The following is a 17897-nucleotide window of genomic DNA, read 5'->3' on the forward strand; positions in this document are numbered from 1 at the left end:
CTCAGGAGATTTGAGAGCTGGAATATACTGTCTCAGCTTGAGTCTTCTGCTGGAACACTGCGGGTAATAAATGCAGTGCATGGGACTGATTGTATCTAAAACATTACGGGGAGTTGCTTCTGCTTTTTGTGTTGAGTAGACATTTTGGGGGAGAATTTGTTGTTGCACAGTATGAACTTTTTTGTGGCTGTGCAACTCTTGTGTTTGTTTTATCTGTCTTGCTTATACACTCATTATTTTTCTGAATGTTCTGTGTATTTGTTTTTCCCTCTCTCATTTTGAAGATCCCAGTGTGATTTCTGTTTTTTTTTGACCACATTCAGATGTTCGGGAAAACAATTAATTGCGGTTCCCGATCATTTCCGTGTTTGATGATTGGCTTACTCTTTATGAAACACACAGGTGGCACAGAATAATAAATAAATAAATATAAAGGCCCGTTTGGTCTTCTGCCTCTATGAATACTTTAAGACTGAGCTGCAGATCCAAGCTTCTGTGACTGTGAGAAATGAAGCATTACTTGATCTAACACCAGCTGTGGAAATCTGATTGATTTGGCTTTGTCTACAGAACAGCAGTGGGTGTAGCAACATTGCATCATGATGCAGCTGTCAGACAAAAACCTCATACCTCCAGTGTTGATGTTTTATCGTTCCTGACTGGAATTGAATCATGCTTTTCTGAGTGCTGATGTTTTTTCTTTCTTTGTTTGTTTATTTTTTTTTTATGACCGCAAAGCCCTCAGGGACCCATTACAAACCAGTTGTGTAGTTTGAAAATGCCCAGACATCAATTGGAATATCTGACTGGATGGATCAGTACCTTACAACAACATACATTTCAGAAGAACAAGTCTTGAATCTGACAGCAGCAGTTCGGAGAGTGAATAAGTGTGTGTAAACAGATAGTGGGGAGCAGAGACGGCAGACTTTTCAGAACTGTCTTCACTTCCAGCTCATCTCTCTCTTCATGTACCGGAATGCTAGCTCACATCACACTGAGAAATGCCTCCAGCAGCATCATTCCTGCTGGTCCACACTTTTTAGCACAGTCAGATACAGGATATACGTGCAGCATACAGTATACGCTGTTTTCCAATTTACACGCTTTTATCACCAAAGAAACGTGTACACCATCTAAATGCTCCTATCCATCTGCCTTTTTTCCTCCTGGTACTTGTATGTGTATGCAAATGTATTTGTGTTAGCGCACGCATGTGTCCCTCTGCTGTAAAACACACAGCTCATTAGATGTACGTTCTAAACACAGTAATTAACAAAGTCATTAAGGCTCAAGCAGCTCTCCTGCTGCGGGTGAGGAAAAGCCAGACAGTCTGATACACACATGCACACACACACAGAGATATGAATGTTAGCGTACATAGTACATATACAAGAAATGTATATCCGACTCAACAAATTCAGAAATTAAGAAAAATAAAATATGCATGTATGACACAAAGAAACACCTGCACAAATGTCCTAATAAAATCCATCTTCAAAGACAGATTTCTATAAATACTTCACATAATATCCAAAAAGGTCCATGTCCTGCTCTCTTGATGTTGTGATATTCAACGTGTGTGTGTGTCCAACACAAAATGCAATATTTCAGATTTTCCACAAAACACTTGAATAACAATAACAATAACAGCAAGCCCCTCTGCCCCTGTCTGTCTGTGCTTTCTTTTTTCGTGTTATTCACACATTCTGTTGTTTTGACTGTGGTTTTGTGTAGGAGAGGCTAAGGTCAAAACAAAATTTGACAAACTAAAGGGAGAGTGTGGTTCGCAGTGAGTGTATTGTCCACTAATTGCAGGCTTGGTGCAATTAGTGGACAACAGCACTAAGTATGGACTTTCCAAAAAGTTTACTTAACAGGGTAAACTGCAGGGTTGTACCTTGGATGCAAGAGTAAAGTGTGGAATTAGAATCTAATACTCATTTATTCATTTAGAATGTGAGGGTGGAACAAAAGACTTCACCATGACAGGAACCAAAGAAGCAAACATTTACAAAGACCCACTTGTTAAAAACTGGTGTTAAAACGAGGTTTTTGTCTGAAGAAGAAAGAAAGAAATGCCTGGTAACCTCTCAAAAAACTGCCAAACAAAATTAGGCGTTTTCTCCAGCCTGCATAGAGGTGGGAACATACACCTTCTGATTTACCATAGTTCTCTGGTAGTACAAAAACTATCACAGGTTTTTACCCAGGGTGTCCAGTGATGCAGGCAGGGACACATTTTACCATTTACACCTCCAGGAACACTGCTATACAGGAGCTGTCTGGTACATGACTTGATTGAAGAAGATGCTTGAATCAAGTTGAGTTGCTTCATATTAACTGAGTGAGTACTATGTGAAATAAATTCATTGAACAAAACCTGTTTGGCTTTGAGGTCTGAAAGTTTTGTAAAAGGTTACCGAGAGCAGCAAACAATGAAGCAACACAGTTTGATCAGCTAAATCATTGGGGTCACACATGCCACCAAAGGAGCCACCAGCAGCACAGTAAATGGAAACATATAGTTGTATATGCATGATACAAAGCTGCTGGCCTGTGATGGTATGTTGATTAAAATGTTGCTTGTAAAACAGTAATAAAAAATCAATATCCCATTTGGGATTGTGTTGTTATAGTGAGTATCGGAACAGCTGTGATTCAGTTTCCACAGGTAATCACAGCTATTATAATATTTGGTGTCACAGCACAACCTCGACTGTGATATTGCATAAGCATGTTTGCATACAGTTGTTTTGTGTGACAGCACTCTACCGTGTTTGCTTCCAGGCGAGTTCATGTGGATTTGTTTGCAATGCTAATGCAATTTTAAACGACATAATGTGCTCGAATACAGAAACAGTCTAAATGACATGTTTTTATATGTCTCCATTATGTGTAAATATATATAAATGAATCTCTCATCTCTATCTGTTCCAGTGGATGACAGACAAATACATCTTAAACACCTGACAGAGAGATAAAACTGTGGCTTCTTATTCTCTCTATGCCTGTGGGTATGCATGAATGACCATTTATATACACACACACACACAATAACTAACACAAACAAACAGTGTAAAGGCCATTTGCTACTTGCTGCATTCTGTCTTCATAACGCTCCTCTCACCAGGCAACTCGCAGATCCCATAATTTAGCCCTTATCTTGCTGGTGGAGGTTGTTTGTAGGAGAATGTGTGCTTGTGTGTAGGTGTAAGTGTGTATGCTTTGAAGCAGCCACTTTTATGCCAACATAGACTGGCATAGGAATGGCTGCAGCGACTTTACACACTTATTTTTTTCATCACTACCTTGATTTGCTCTATTGTTTGAGTCTTAAAAACATTTGACATTTGCAATCATTCCTCACCACTTTGGCTAATAACTGCATATTGTTGAGTAGGTGGTGCAGTAAGACGGGAAATTGCAGGCATAGTATTATAAAATGTTAGTCAATCGTCCAAGTTACTTACAGTTTAGATGTGAAAGTTTAACTTTGGTAATTATTGATGCAGAAAGCTACGTGCCAGTGGAAGAAGCTTAGAGGAGGTGGACTGGCTGGCTTTCAGCATAAAAGCATATACAGAAGCTGAGAACTGACATGGGATCAATGCAGCAGGTCTTATTTAGATTCCAATTACAGCCATTTGTGATCAATTGGCTCCTCTCCTCAAAGGCAAACCAGGGCACTGCTTTGATCAATGGCCACACACACAGATGGACTGACACACCCAGAAACACAACCATAAACAGACTTTGTCATTCTGGTTCTGTCTGTGTGTTTGTGTGTGCACGCGTGTGTGTGTATGCACACACAAACCAGCACAGGTGCAAAACCATTCAAATGTGTTTGATCAATGCCCACTTGGCCTGAGAGCAGGATCTGCATTATTTCATGCTCTGTAGTTTGGATTGATCGCAGGATAAAATGATTAGTGAAGGAATCTTTTATGTTGTTATTTTCCTTTTCCCCTCACACCAAGCCTTGCAGCATTGATTGCAAGGATACGCATTTGTCCTTGAATGTGTGCATGTGTGATCTTAGTTTGATATTGAGATACGCAACAGGTACATCTTGAAGGAGCTCACAGGTTTCAGTTGCATTTTATGGTGATTTGTTGTGGTTTTTTGTAGCATTGCGTACTCTGTGGTACTAAGTATTCCCTTTAAAAAGACAAGATTCTACTGAATCTTATATATATTTTTGAAACTTTTTATCAATACATAAAGTTTCAACATAGTTCTTTCCACCCACTCTCAGTGGACAGTGGGTAGCAAAAGATTGCAGAGTGACTTAAACCTTAAATAACACTTTTTCTTGAGTTTGGGGGCGATGGAAACATTTAGGCAGTTTGGAAATTGTAAATATTTATTTCTTCTTTTAAACTTTTAAAGACTACTCTGTACCAATTTTGATTAAGATAACAATTAAGTTAACTTTGCCTTTAATCTTAAAAAATTGCAACATGGCAAGTTGAACTAATATGGCAAGCATGGACTTCCATGCATAGTTTGAACTTGGCTCTAATCAGGAAATCCGATGGGACCTAATTTTTGGAAATCTATAGACGTGACAATGGTGCCAATCAATGATAATAGCATTAATAAAGTTAAATTTGAACTGTAATTGAGATGATACTGGACTTGTTTTCCAACTAATATATATACAGGGATGATGATAGTGATGATGATGTTTATTATTATTATTAAATTCATATTAAACTCCTATATAGAACCAAGACTACAGTCCACAGTAGTCAGAATGAATGTAAGCATTTGTGTCAGGAGTTGGTCCATCACAAAATCACAAAAAGCAGATAGAGGGTTATTCTTTCTGTTAGTTTGTATTTAAATTGCAACAATTAAAATAAATTAGATCCTTAATTGTGGATTTCCAGTAGTGGTAGCTCTGCTCTCGGTTTCACCTTGAGTGAAACAAAATCTGCTCCATGCCGTCCTCGCACGCACGAGCATAGGAGGGCAGGTGAAAAATACAGTATGTGAGTCAACATAAGGAAGATACTGTAGCTAATCCCCCCTCCAGCGATCAAACCAGGATATTGCCAGTCTCACGAGGTGATAATTGGATGATCGGACTATACAGCAGATCACCCAAAACTATTAGTTGTAAATGAGGGGGGGAAATACATCACTATAAAAAAAGAAGGTTTGCTGTCTGGCCCTTAAATAGACATGTAGTATTTGTTGAGTGGGAGGTGGAGTGTGAATAGTTTACCATAAGAGAATATTTGTTTTGTTAAAGAACTGCTAAATGACCTCAAATCATTGCAGATGGCTTCACACAGATGCTCTGCCACAATATTCACATATACAGCAGCCCTCCCATGCACTCTTCCAGCATGCGTCTGAGTCAATATGTTTGCTTTGTTTGGCTGCGTTAGTTCATTTTGTTGACTTATTTTCTGCATCAGAAACAATCGCTGCAGAGATTGGGAAGGGGATTAATTTTATGCAAATGTATGCAAATAACTGTGACACAGAACTCCATCCGCATCAGTTCTATGCAAATTATGTTTGCTAAACAGCCATATTGGAAGAGCCCACATTTCCCAGCCCCCTCACATCCCACCCACCCCTCAACCTTCTTCCTAATCCAAACTCCTCACCCTTCCCTCCCCCGCCAGCATCGCTCTATGCTTCTCTTATTATCATTTTCCCATTTGCCCCCATTCAATCTCCCTTAATCCCTCTACACCGTTTTTCTTACTTGGCCGACCACTCTGCGCGGGCTGCTTTCCCCAGTCTCACCCAGTCCCCCAACCCCTACCCCTTCCTCCTCTCTCAGCTCTCCTCTGTAATCCTCCTCTTCATTCCTCCCCCCTCTCATCCTTCTGTGTGCTGCATGGCTGTTAGTGGTGTGAGGAGGCACTAATGGGGCTTGAGGAAAACATTGTCATAGTGCCTGGAAAGCATACAGCCGGGAGCCATGCAGGAGGCAGCCAGGTAGGCCTGACATTAGACTTGCAAATGGAAGGTTAGCAAAACACAGAAAAGATGGATGATGAAGGTTAACGCAACAACTTGAGGAGATACAGAGTGCGATGGAACACCAAAACACGCTGGGAGAGAGAGACAGAGGCGCTTCTCGGGAAGATGGCAAACAGTCTCATCCTCTGTCGCCCCAGTCCTGCCAACATTTGGGGCGGGTGGGGGGTGTAGCGAGGGAGCGAGTGGCAAAAATAGGGTGTCTCTGTCCTCTCTCCATGCTCCAATCCTCTTTTCTGGTTTCCCGGTTTATGAGGAGATTGTGGCATCAGGCGTGACACTTCCTTCCTAAAGGCGAGGGGAAGTGTGCAGTTTCCGTCTACCCACCTCAGATTTCCCAGACAAGCTCATGACAAAATTACAAATAAAATTTTTAAAAAAAGAAAAGAACAAAAATGAAATAAAACCTGCCTACAACTGGTTTGGTGCTAATTTGTAGTAGTCTCATTACAAAATTGAAACCTTAAAAAAAGAGTTTGCCACACTGCAACTACAGTGCCAATGCAGAACAGCAGTGTTGACTTTCTTGAGGGGCGCGTGGCGCACTGAAGCAGTTGCTCACAGAAAGACGGGTGAGAGAGAAACTCTTTGCACCCAGCATGTGTGGAGCAGCCACACAGTCTCACACCTAAATGGCCTTTGTGAGTAATATGATTTTCTCTACTGCAAGTGCAAGCAATGCAATACAGCTAAGTAATATCTCTCTGCAGAGCAATACTGGCTGTCAGCATTATATGGATGAGTTGATGTCTGTGATGTGTGTGTGTGTGTGTGTTTGTGTGCACGCTTGTCAGATCCATTTGGATAGCAGGTATAGCATTTAAAATGAACTGTTCAGAGAAAGGAGGACAGAGTCTTGTGTTAGCCATGCATCATTTGACCAGTTGCATGGTTGACTGTGCCTCAGCCATTAGCAAGGAAGTGTGGAATGAAGGAAATCAACAAATCAAAACCAGAGTACCACAATTGAACAGAAACTCACATTAGTAACTTATTATTCTGGGGTGGGGTTTAATATTTTGAAAGGGGGGGGGGATAGATTCAGAACTCTAATTTGTAAGAAAGAAAACTTAAATTTTTTAAAGTTTCAGGTTTATGAGGGAAAAACATGTCACATTAGGCTTGATTGTACAAAGCTTGCTGTGTTTTAGCCATTTGGAAACGCTTACAATTCTAGCCCAGAATTACGATATAGTCATTACTGGAGTGATTGTAATTTAATAAAACACTTCATTCTGCGGTAAAATATTGTTGCCTCACAACAACAAGGTCCTGGGCCAGAAGTTATTGTAGTCTGGGACTCCTTTTTCATTATGGACTTTGCATGTAACTGGAGTTTGTCTTTTTTGTCTTGTTTTTCCTCAAGAAAAACATAAACTTTGCTGTTTTTAAGATTATTTCATGGTAAAAAAAAGTGTTTGATTCTAAACATGTTACTTGCTGATTTGTTTACAGTCATTTTCTCCTGCAGTAAATGTTTGCATTTCTCACCCTGTTCAACACTTTCATAGGAAGCTTGGTGTGTTGTTTTTATGCTGCATTCTTATGTTGATTACACAGTTATCTTACCTACATGAATGATGGCTTAAATAAGACCAGTGCTGTTCTGAACTGGAATTGTCTTTTAGTTTAAACTGACAAAAACTCCAGCGCAAAAGGGACAGTCAAGCATGAAACATGGAGGGCAAAAGAGACACACACACACAGGGAAGCAGACAATACAGATTTATGTGGCAATACAATGGCATGGTAGTTGGTGACAGCCATTGTAGTGACATCAAAACTCAGCAGGCCTCCGGCTCTGCTCTCTGTGTGTCTGTATGTACAGACTCCAGTGTCTCCAGCACTTCTCATCTGTCATGGCTACAGATGGCTGCTGTGCCACCATGAGACGCTGCTCTTTGATTATGACAGACATTTCCCTGTGTATGTGTGCTTGTACATTGCTGTTTTTGAGGCTGATATGACAAGCTAGCTAAACGACCAAACTATATGCCTGCAGCTAACACCCCAAACAAATAACACGCAAATGTGACATATAAGCCCTCATATCCATTTCAGTTGTTTTGATCCCATGAGGCCTAATGTGATACTGTCACTTTTGATACTATCCAGCAAAGTTGTCTGAAAAAAGCAGCTTAGCTGTTCCTGTTGCCTGCTTTCTAATTCACGCTCCATTCTCATGCTGTAGCAGAGGAGTGGGTAACAAAGTGAGCAGAGATGGATGTGTCGAAAAGTGGCAACACAAGGAACAAGAATGCAAGAAAGAGAGAGAGTGAGAGGATGATAGAGTGAGACGGAGCGAGGAGTTTGATTCCTCCAGTTGTCAGAGGGGCTGCATTATTGATGTGCTGAGGATCCCACGTTGTCGCCAAGATTCTCAGTATGTCACGTCACGTCCTGTGTGTGTGTGTGTGTGTGTGTGCTGGTGTGTGTGTAAGCCACACTAGTTTGTTGTGGTCGCACAAGTCCCACCGGAGTGCTACCTGTCAGCACCTCCATATCACAGGGAGCTCAGTCAGTGACAATAGTGTCTATGTTGGACTGACCACATGGGAAGGCTGGCTGTAGTCACACACACAAACTCACACACACTTCTGTACAGATTTGTGGGATGACATGATTGCGTCTTAGATGGGTTTTGTGTTATTCTGAGGATTCTCTTGGGTCTCAGATTCATTCTAAGTTTTCACTGTCTGCATGACCATAATTTGGCTTTGTCAGTCTGCATTATGAAGTTGGAGGTAGTTCGCTGCGTGATTGTGTGCACACGCACGTGCATGTCTGTTTGGATGATGAATCTCTGACATTGAGGGATGGGCCTTCTGCTCTGAGCTTTGTCTCATGAATTCTTTAGAAAGTCTCCTCAGCACATAGAATATGTCACTATTAGATACAAGTACAGCGGTACGTGACCAATATTCATGTCACACTGTACATCCACATGTGCACTGAGAAAAAATTTCCAACGCCATTGCCACCATGGTGACTCCATTATCTCCGATTCTCATACAGAAATAAATGATTTAGCTTATTGTAATTAGTGAGCACAAGTAGACAGCTATGTGGTGAATAACAACGAGTAAAAAAGTAATTTCCTGGGTACTTTTTTACTGTTTGTGAAAAATTCTTTGTAGTTCCAAAAAGAAAATGTCAAAACTCTTGTCTCCAGAGCCAGTGGGTTTTACTCAGAAGGTAGAGTGGTTCACCACATAGACTGTTGCCAGCTTGACACTTCAGTTCGCATGTTGAAATGTCTTTGGACAAGATACTGACCTCCAAATTGCACCCAGATGCATCCGTTGCAATGTGACTGTTTGCGTATAACAGTCACATTCCACAGTGAATGAATAGTGGAATTGTACAGCGCTTTGAGGGCCCCGAAAAGCGCTATATAAATGCAATCCATTATAATAATAATAATAATAATAATAATAATAATAATAAGTTTGTGAATGCAATAATTCAAGAACGAGGCTACGTACATATACTACATATATCAGTGGCTCATGTGATTAGGTAGAGGATCATCTGGGACCTTTTGTCCCCCTTTGGGGGAAACTCCCCCTGGGTTTAAATCTGGGCCTCTCCACCATTTGACCCTTAGAACTGAAGAAGCTTCTCGGATGAGAGGTGAAACGTCTTCAAGCAACTCAAAGAAGTCCAGACGCTTTTCTTTCCAAGCTCCTTAAACCAAATGCTACAAGGTTAATAGAGAGGTCAGGGTTTGAATCTGCCTTGAGGCTATTTACTGTATGTCTTCTTCCAGCTTTCTTGTCTTTTCTATCAAATAATGGATAAAAGTCTAAAAAGATATATATTTAAAAAGAAAAAAAGACCAAATCATCTCAAACTGGTTTCTTGAACACAGCAATGAGTTCTCTGTGATCAAATGGCTTCTACAGTCACCAGCTCTCAATCTAGTAGAGCATCTTTGGGATGCAATGAAGCAGTAGATTCCCATTATGAATGTGCATCACGCAGTGCACTGTGTGATGCTATCATGCATGTATCAAAATGTGTACCAAAATCTCCTAGGAATGTTTCCAGCATCTTGTTGTTGCTGGAAGAATTATAGCCATTCTGAAAGTAGCGGGGCAACAAGGTCGACCGAATAAGGTAGCTGACAAGTCTATACTTCCATTATACTGGGGCAATCGTGGCTCAAGAGTTGTGTGTTTGTCTTGTAATCGGAAGGTTGCCGGTTAGAGCCCCGGCTCGGACAGTCTCGCCGTTGTGTCCTTGGGGAAGACACTTCACCTACTGCCTACTGGTGATGGCCAGAGGGGCCGATGGCACAATATGGCAGCCTCGCTTCTGTCAGTCTGCCCCAGGGCAGCTGTGGCTACAACTGTAGCTTGCCTTCACCAGTGTATGAATGTGAGAGTGAATGAATAGTGGAATTGTAAAGCGCTTTGAGGGGACCCGAAAAGCGCTATATAAATGCAATCCATTATTATTATTATTCTTAAAAAGTCTTAATGTCTTAATGGAAATCTGTCCATAAATTGTTCAGTTATTGTGCTAACAAACAAACAAACAATCAATCTAATTATTGGTAGCAGTAACATTTTGAGTACTGAATAACCGAGTAAGGTCAAGACATAACTTTAAACTTACTTTTAGCTTATTTATGTCTTTAAAGACCAATTTATTATTTTAAAGGTCTATTTAATTTTTCTGTGAACCCTTGGAGGTTTTCCATCAACCAGTGTTATTTGTCCATAATATCATAATGTCATCTAGGGCTGTGCGATATGACCAAAATCTCACAATCCCGATATAAGACATCTATCATCCCGATAACGATAAAATTGCAAAAATTTAACATTTTCTGTAAATTCTGTGAATCTCGGGCAGCTCGATTTGCGTGAAGTGTTTCCAGCTGCGCGTCCTTTACCCGGAGTCGAGTGTTTTAACCGATGCATTTAAAAATAAGTTGTAACGGCCGCCGTTTTCTTTGTATTTATTACACGGCGTGCTGCGGGTTGCCTGTTCTAACCTTATTTTTATTTATTTTTTTAGCACCTGGCGGCTCTTTTTTACTTCTCATCCGTAAATAATCTGCTCTTTCACGTGATTCAGTTTATTTTGAAAAGTCTCAACAGGATCTTGAGCTTTATTGTGAAAGGTTTATGTGGAACATAAACAAGCGGACACGCGAAGGTGTTACCGTCGCTGTTGCTAACGACAACGCATAAAAACATGCGCTTGTCTGTCCGTTGTGTGGTTATATTACATATAAGAGAAAGAGAGAACTTTAAGAAATTAATATAGCCACTACAGTGACCATCAGAACGATGAAAAAATATTGTCGTAAACAGTTTATTTTGCGACACCACGAAACAAACGATAGCATAAAATGAAACAATAGATGTTTTTATATCGTCATCCGATATATATTGTTATATCGAACAGCCCTAATGTCACCTAATCTATATACCTTTCTACACTTTGATTGTGATTTCAAGTTGTTGCAGCTGAGGACATTTTAAGAGATGGTACAAATATCAGTGCTGCCAATTGGTTGGGTACTTAAGCACCTCTCCAGATTTATTTAGTCAATGCTAACCTTTGTTCTGCTAGGAAATAATGTCCATAATTACTCTATAAAAAAACAAAAGGGCATTGCTGCTGTAAAGATTCTTTTTTTTACTTTTCAAATGTCTTGTGAAGTTAAAAGTGCCATTATGAGCTCAGCAGTGCAACTATTTTATTTTATCAGTGAGCAATGATGGCTTGTGTCCAGTCCAATATATTGCAGGTTTTTTCTTTTGTCTATACTGCAAAAGCACATTAAATACAAAGAGATGTACTGCTGTTGAGATGCGCATGCTTAGCAATTTCAATTAAATGTCAGTGCTCGTGGTAAGTTAGAGCAACTCTAGTAATAAATATGTTTGACTCAAATCATATTTCATCAGTGCTTTCTTGGCTTTTACGGCTGTGACCTTAAAGCATGTATAATCAGCCACTGGCTTTCGGTGGGCATGCACCACCATCAAAATGACACACACCCCCACCCTTCAACTTGTGCAACTCCCACTCGTATTTTGCTTTTATCACATACCATGAATTGAACTCTGGATTCCATTTCACAGGCGCTGTAATATAGGAACTTATAACTTTTTATGACAATTTGTTCATTGGCGAAGGAATTCACCTCAAGAATTATTGTCAGTGAAAAGCAATTATCTGAGAAAACATAACAGAAACCAAATGACAGATGGACAGATGAAAAACACGGGAAGAAAATACAGAGAAAGCAATAGATAGATGGAGAGATAGAGAGCCTATTGTGTTGGCTATCTTCCCAGAAAAGAGGGATCGATCAGCAGAACGGGAGAGCCTCCCTATTTCCTCTGTCAGTAGAATGAGTCAGGCTAATAATGGAAAGCAGTCATCATCTCCCTTTGCACTCTTCCTTCTTTCTTTCCCTTCATTCCATTTTTCTTGAAAAACAATCATAGTCTCGTCAGAGGGCCGCCTTGCTCTCCCACCAAGATCTGACATTTGAAAAGCAAACCCGTTTACCCAGAGATGTGGGCGTCAAACGGCAATGAGCCTTCTGAAACACTGACTCACGACATCCGGAGGTTGTCAGCACACACATGCACGCACGCACGCACACAAGTGGTTCTGTGCATGAAACTGTCAAAATCCCTCAGTGTAGGCCTACATTAGAAACAATAGAGGAATCAAGAAGGCTGCAACTCAATGGTCCAATCACAACTGACGCATCCAGACCACTGCTACCTGCTACTCATAACGAGCTAAACGACCTTTCCACTGCACTCATTTCTGCCACTCAAACCCTGTCAGTCACTTTGCTCCAAAACACAATTACTGCCATTCAGGAGTTTATGAGGCCAAATGTTTTCCTGTCATTTATTCACTATTTTTCCTTTGTACGTGTGCATACATGGTTTTGTTATGCGTCTTTCTCCTGAGAGTTATAATAAAATGAGTAACGACCGTTGTAAACCTTTAATTTTCATGCTTCTCTCTTGGGATTTTTTTTCAAGAGTTTAAGAAATCCTGTAAAATTAGCAGATCAAACAAATTGTTTTCTACATTTTTCTTGTCAAAATTTGTTGACAAGAAAAATATAGGTGTCTTTACACTGTGTATTATTGCAGGTGCAGGTGTTTTTACACGGTGTATTACAAAGACATTTACCAGCAAAGTTATCTGAACTGAGACAATCCCAAAATTTTTATAGCTGCACAATGTGACCTTCTGGACTCTTGGGATCTGGAAAATGCTGTCAGCAATTTTATATATTTTTATATATATATATTTCAACTTTTATATCTCCAATAAGCACACAACAATGTTTACAGCAGAGTCATCAGTCACCAGATGAGGTTTGAAAAATAAAGGCAGTATAGAAATGCAGGGCTTTTCAGAAGTCTGATTGTAGTCTATGTGAAAACTGCCTTTCCTTTGTGGCCTCAGTAAAAAGTTTCATGATGGTTTTAAGACTTCAATCAATAGTTTTAGTATTTATTAACAAAAATAATTTCATTTTGTGAGTTTTGGCCCTTTTATGTCTAGAAGGATAAAGCGGGTTACACTTTAACGCTGGCATACTGAGACTGACAAGCTGATACCCAAAGAGCGTGCAGTGTTCCTCGGGTTCTCAGTCACATCTACTCTCACACATTATGTCTGGATTCAAAACGGCAAGACAGCAGGGTCAAAAACACTCACCTCAAGACTTGTACAGATTTCTTTAAACACCGCCATGGTTGTTACATCAAAGTGACTATGTCCATCTTTTATATGCAGTATATGGTTCCTCAGCAGTTATCATCTTTCACTAATATGTGCCATTACAATACATAGTAATGTGTATTATAATTTTGTTATTGGCCACGGCAGTCACTGGATCCTACTTCTGAAGTGACCCTGTTTATCTATGGAGGAGTTACTCAGCATCCCTATTGTGAATAAAAAATAATAATAATATATAATAATAATAAAGATTGTTAGCTGTATTTATCAGTATGGGCCAAGTCTGCCCAGCACTTCAACTCAGGGTAGACACCACAGATGTGTGTTTGTGCATATGTAGGTGTTTGTGTGTCAAAGACAAGCAGCTGTCATTCAGACATTAAGATCACAACAGGGATATGGCATCAGAATGTGACAGACATCAGTGTGACACTTTACAGCAGCAACTGGGAGTCTGCTGTCTGACATACTTGAAGGCAGAGAAATGCAGACAGAAGAATCGGCTGAGGAGAGGTGCAGAGGGTAGATACGCTGTAGACACTTAAATAGACAGATATACAGAGGCTACTCCTTTTAACCTGACACGCTCTTTCTTCCCTCTTTCATCTGAAGCATCCCAGTCTGGTTCTCTCGCTCAATCGTGTATTCAGATCTTTGCGGCTATGTCATCATTCCCCTTTTCATCACATCAGTCTATCATTAAAAGACTAATTTGGGGGATGCCCTGTCCAACTTTTTTTTAATCCTTTGTTTTCACCATCTGCCATTTTGTTTTTCTTCCTTTTTCTCCTCCTTCTCTTTTTTCTTCTTCTTTGTTTTCCTCCTCCATCTCTTTTTTCTTTTCTCAGTTTGCCTTTCTACTCGCTTCTTACGTTTCATCTCTTCTTCTGTTTAATGTTCACAACCAGATTGCAATCCAGATCACAGTGAGGGGCCATTAAAATTCAAAAACCTTGCACAATAATTTTTAAGGCTGTGTTTAATAAAACGCTAATGAAGAGTACATTTTCATCTTTGCTCAGTAATCTTTCTTTTTCTCCCACATAGTTTACAGATAAACATATGAGGATTTTTGTATATCTCTGTAGCTAATATTGGAACATTTCTCTTTTCCTTCCACACCTTCAAACGTGAAAGCAACCAATAAATGTTTTTCTTTTTTTTTCTCTCCGACTCTCATATATTGCTGCTGTTGGTCTCATATACTCTGCTGTCACTGACTTGTCATAAAGTAGTTAATTTTTGTTTGTTTGTGGATTTTTGGTCTTTTTTTTTGCTAAGTGCTGGGAGCTGATGATCAGTAATGTTACGGGTTTTACTAGGAAAGAGCAAAGCTCTTAACAGGGGTGCAGACCTCAGCTCATTGACTAATTCCCTACACACTTTTATCTATTAGGCAAATAACCTTTTTAAAGCTTGGACTGTGCTTGTAAAAGCCTGATTAATTGCTTAAAATGCTCCTACTTGTGTATTACTTAGCACAGTGGATGCATAGTGAAGTCAGTGGATAAAAACAGACACTTTATAGTATTTGGGCTTTGTTGTCAGCATTCTGTGTCTCATATTCCCTCGTATTTATTGCTCAGTGAGCACACGTGTACTCTTATCTTACATTTTCACATATGTAAGATTACATTTTCATATGTTGTTCAGTTTTTGACTTCTGTCAGTGTTTTAAATTTGAGTTAACCATTAGCAGCATTGACTGTTTAGGCTAATGGGGGGAAAAGGTTTTCAGTTATTAAACAGACATTAAAACCATAGACTGTACGTAAAAGATGGATGTAGAAGATGTTGGCCTCTGTCACTTCTGCTATTAGCATTATTAGGTGTGGCAACACATTTGTCTGCTATCAGACTATAAGCATTATTTCTATTGCAAAGTACACCCTGTAATATCCAGTAGAACTGCAGTTTCTGGGACATAGATGTTAGCTTAATTTTTCAGCCATTGAGGTTACTGATTAGTGAAAAGTAAAACATAGCAGATGTACTACAAGCTTCTCTGCCATTTCCTTGCTTACCCCAGTTGTGCGTCCTGTGAAAGTGAGCAGCAGCACACCTTTACCTTGAGGGGCTTGTAATACCTCTGTTGGACTACATGACATGTTGAAAAATGACGCTAAACGACTGAGCTCACCAAACATCGGTAATGTGATAAACTGGAAGGTTGTTTTTAAAAAACGAGGCAACTAATTTGTAAATATTTCTACGTTTTTTGCAAAGTGTCTCAAGGAACAGAGTTCTACTCCATCTATACTTTATTTCCCTGAGCAGTTTCTCCCATCTGTGACGTGCACGAGTTGAGCTGTCAGGTACTTTCAGCTAGTTATTCACCTGTCTTTGATCATGGCAGCAGGGTTGCCAAGTCAACACAAAATTGACATTTATAAAGAGACTGTATGCCCGTTTTGCTATTTCTGATCGTTCCTCACCTCCTGCTTGCAGACAGCCTGAGTTGGATGGTGTGTGTATGTGCATGTATGAATTTGCATGTAAGCACGTGATTATGTTAAAAGTATGACATCTACTGCTGACAGGGAGGTTTTTACTTTGGCTCATAAGGATTCTGGCTGGCTAGTCTAGACGTTTACTCCTACACCTCACTCTGTGGTGAGTGGAAGTTTGAAGTTGATATCTAGATTAAAATAGACTGGAAGAGAGCAAGAGATGGAGAGAGGAAGAATCAACATTCAACGTAGAGGTTATAGAAGGTTTTTTTTTTTTTTAATGTGTTGCTGGGAAAACGAGAATGGATGCATATGCAAACAAAACAAACCATATTAAATTAATTTAGATACATGTAGATGTACTACATACATTGGAGGACTAAACAGTTTAAGCTGATGTGTGTTCCTCTCTTCCTCCTCTATTTCTGTGTGTGTGTGTGTGTGTGTGTGTGTGTGTGTGTGTGTGTGTGTGTGTGTGTGTGTGTGTGTGTGTGTGTGTGTGTAGATGAGTATCCATGTGCAAGACAGTGTTTTGCTTCTGGTTTTTTGTGCAAACTGCGGGTTTGGGAATCACTTAACTTCTGTCACTAACTGTTATGTCTCTCCCAGCCGGAAGGACAGAAGAGGAGACAGAGGAGAAGAAGGAAAGTGACAGTGAGAAACAGAGATGGAAGCAAAGAGGCAGCCTAGGAGCTGAACAGATTTTACCTAAAAAGACAGAATTTTTCATTAAAAGATTCTTTGCCCTTGACTTTTTTCCTCTATTTTATACACATTTAAGCAGATCCATAGTTTTGATCATGTTTACTTGTATTTAGTTACTGTTTTCAAATTGAAGCACTTTTGTTCGGGTACTAATTGGCATTGGTACCACAAAAAACAATGCCTGAGCAGGGTTAAATATTCCTTTGCTCTTCCTCTCCGTCTGTCTCACCATATCCATGTCATATTTTTGAAGCAGCTGTAGCTTTTGGCACAAACACTTATTACTATACCTGAAAGCGTGGGAATGTGCACCCTAGTGCATTGAGGCATAGACACACATGCATAAACACAAATGTGTACAAGGGCACCCAGTGTCTGTGTCATCCAGCCACCCCCTCAACAGTGAGATTCCCTTCTCTACATCCTCCTCCTCCTCCTCTCATCCTGAAAGGTCAGGGCTCATCACTGTGTCAGAAGGAGTTTATTCATTCCTCTTCTATCACCAACGTCATTCTCACCAAGTCAGCTGTCAGAGTGGGTGAATGTCGTACACTTGTCAAAATCACGTCTTCGGGACTTCTTTTCTTCTTTTCCTTTGTAAATTTCTGCCTTTGTAAATATGTCTCCTCTTCCTGTGTTTTTTTTCTTCTTCTTCATAAATATATGCAAACATACATATACATGATTGTCTTTGTTGTTCATCTGCTGGTTTGCGTTTCTGATTTCCTTGCAGGTGAGAAGAAGAAGCCATCCAATGCAATTTTCCCTTTTTTTTCCTAGCCATTATCTTGACTCAGAGCTCAGTCTTTGTGGCTCTGCTGCATATTATCTAATTGCACATAGAAATTCCTTGTGCTGCTGGTGCAAATTTGTTTGCCAGACAACATACAAGGGAAAACTGAGTGAGAGAAAGGTAGAAGAAGAGGAATCGGTGGCAATTAACATCACCTCTTTACACAGACTACTTAAAATCCTTTCACTATCATCATAAAAAAACAT

The 17897-nt window shown here is 39.9% G+C and overlaps 1 protein-coding gene across 7 annotated transcripts in view; it reads left to right on the forward strand.

Annotated features, from left to right (window-relative positions):
- dab1a (DAB adaptor protein 1a) overlaps positions 1 to 17897 on the forward strand; it is a 233661-nt gene that overhangs the window by 95572 nt on the left and 120192 nt on the right. The gene's annotated exons all lie outside the window — the stretch shown is intronic.

Source organism: Neolamprologus multifasciatus, chromosome 23 (assembly GCF_963576455.1).
Source record: "Neolamprologus multifasciatus chromosome 23, fNeoMul1.2, whole genome shotgun sequence".
Taxonomy (NCBI): Eukaryota; Metazoa; Chordata; class Actinopteri; order Cichliformes; family Cichlidae; genus Neolamprologus; species Neolamprologus multifasciatus.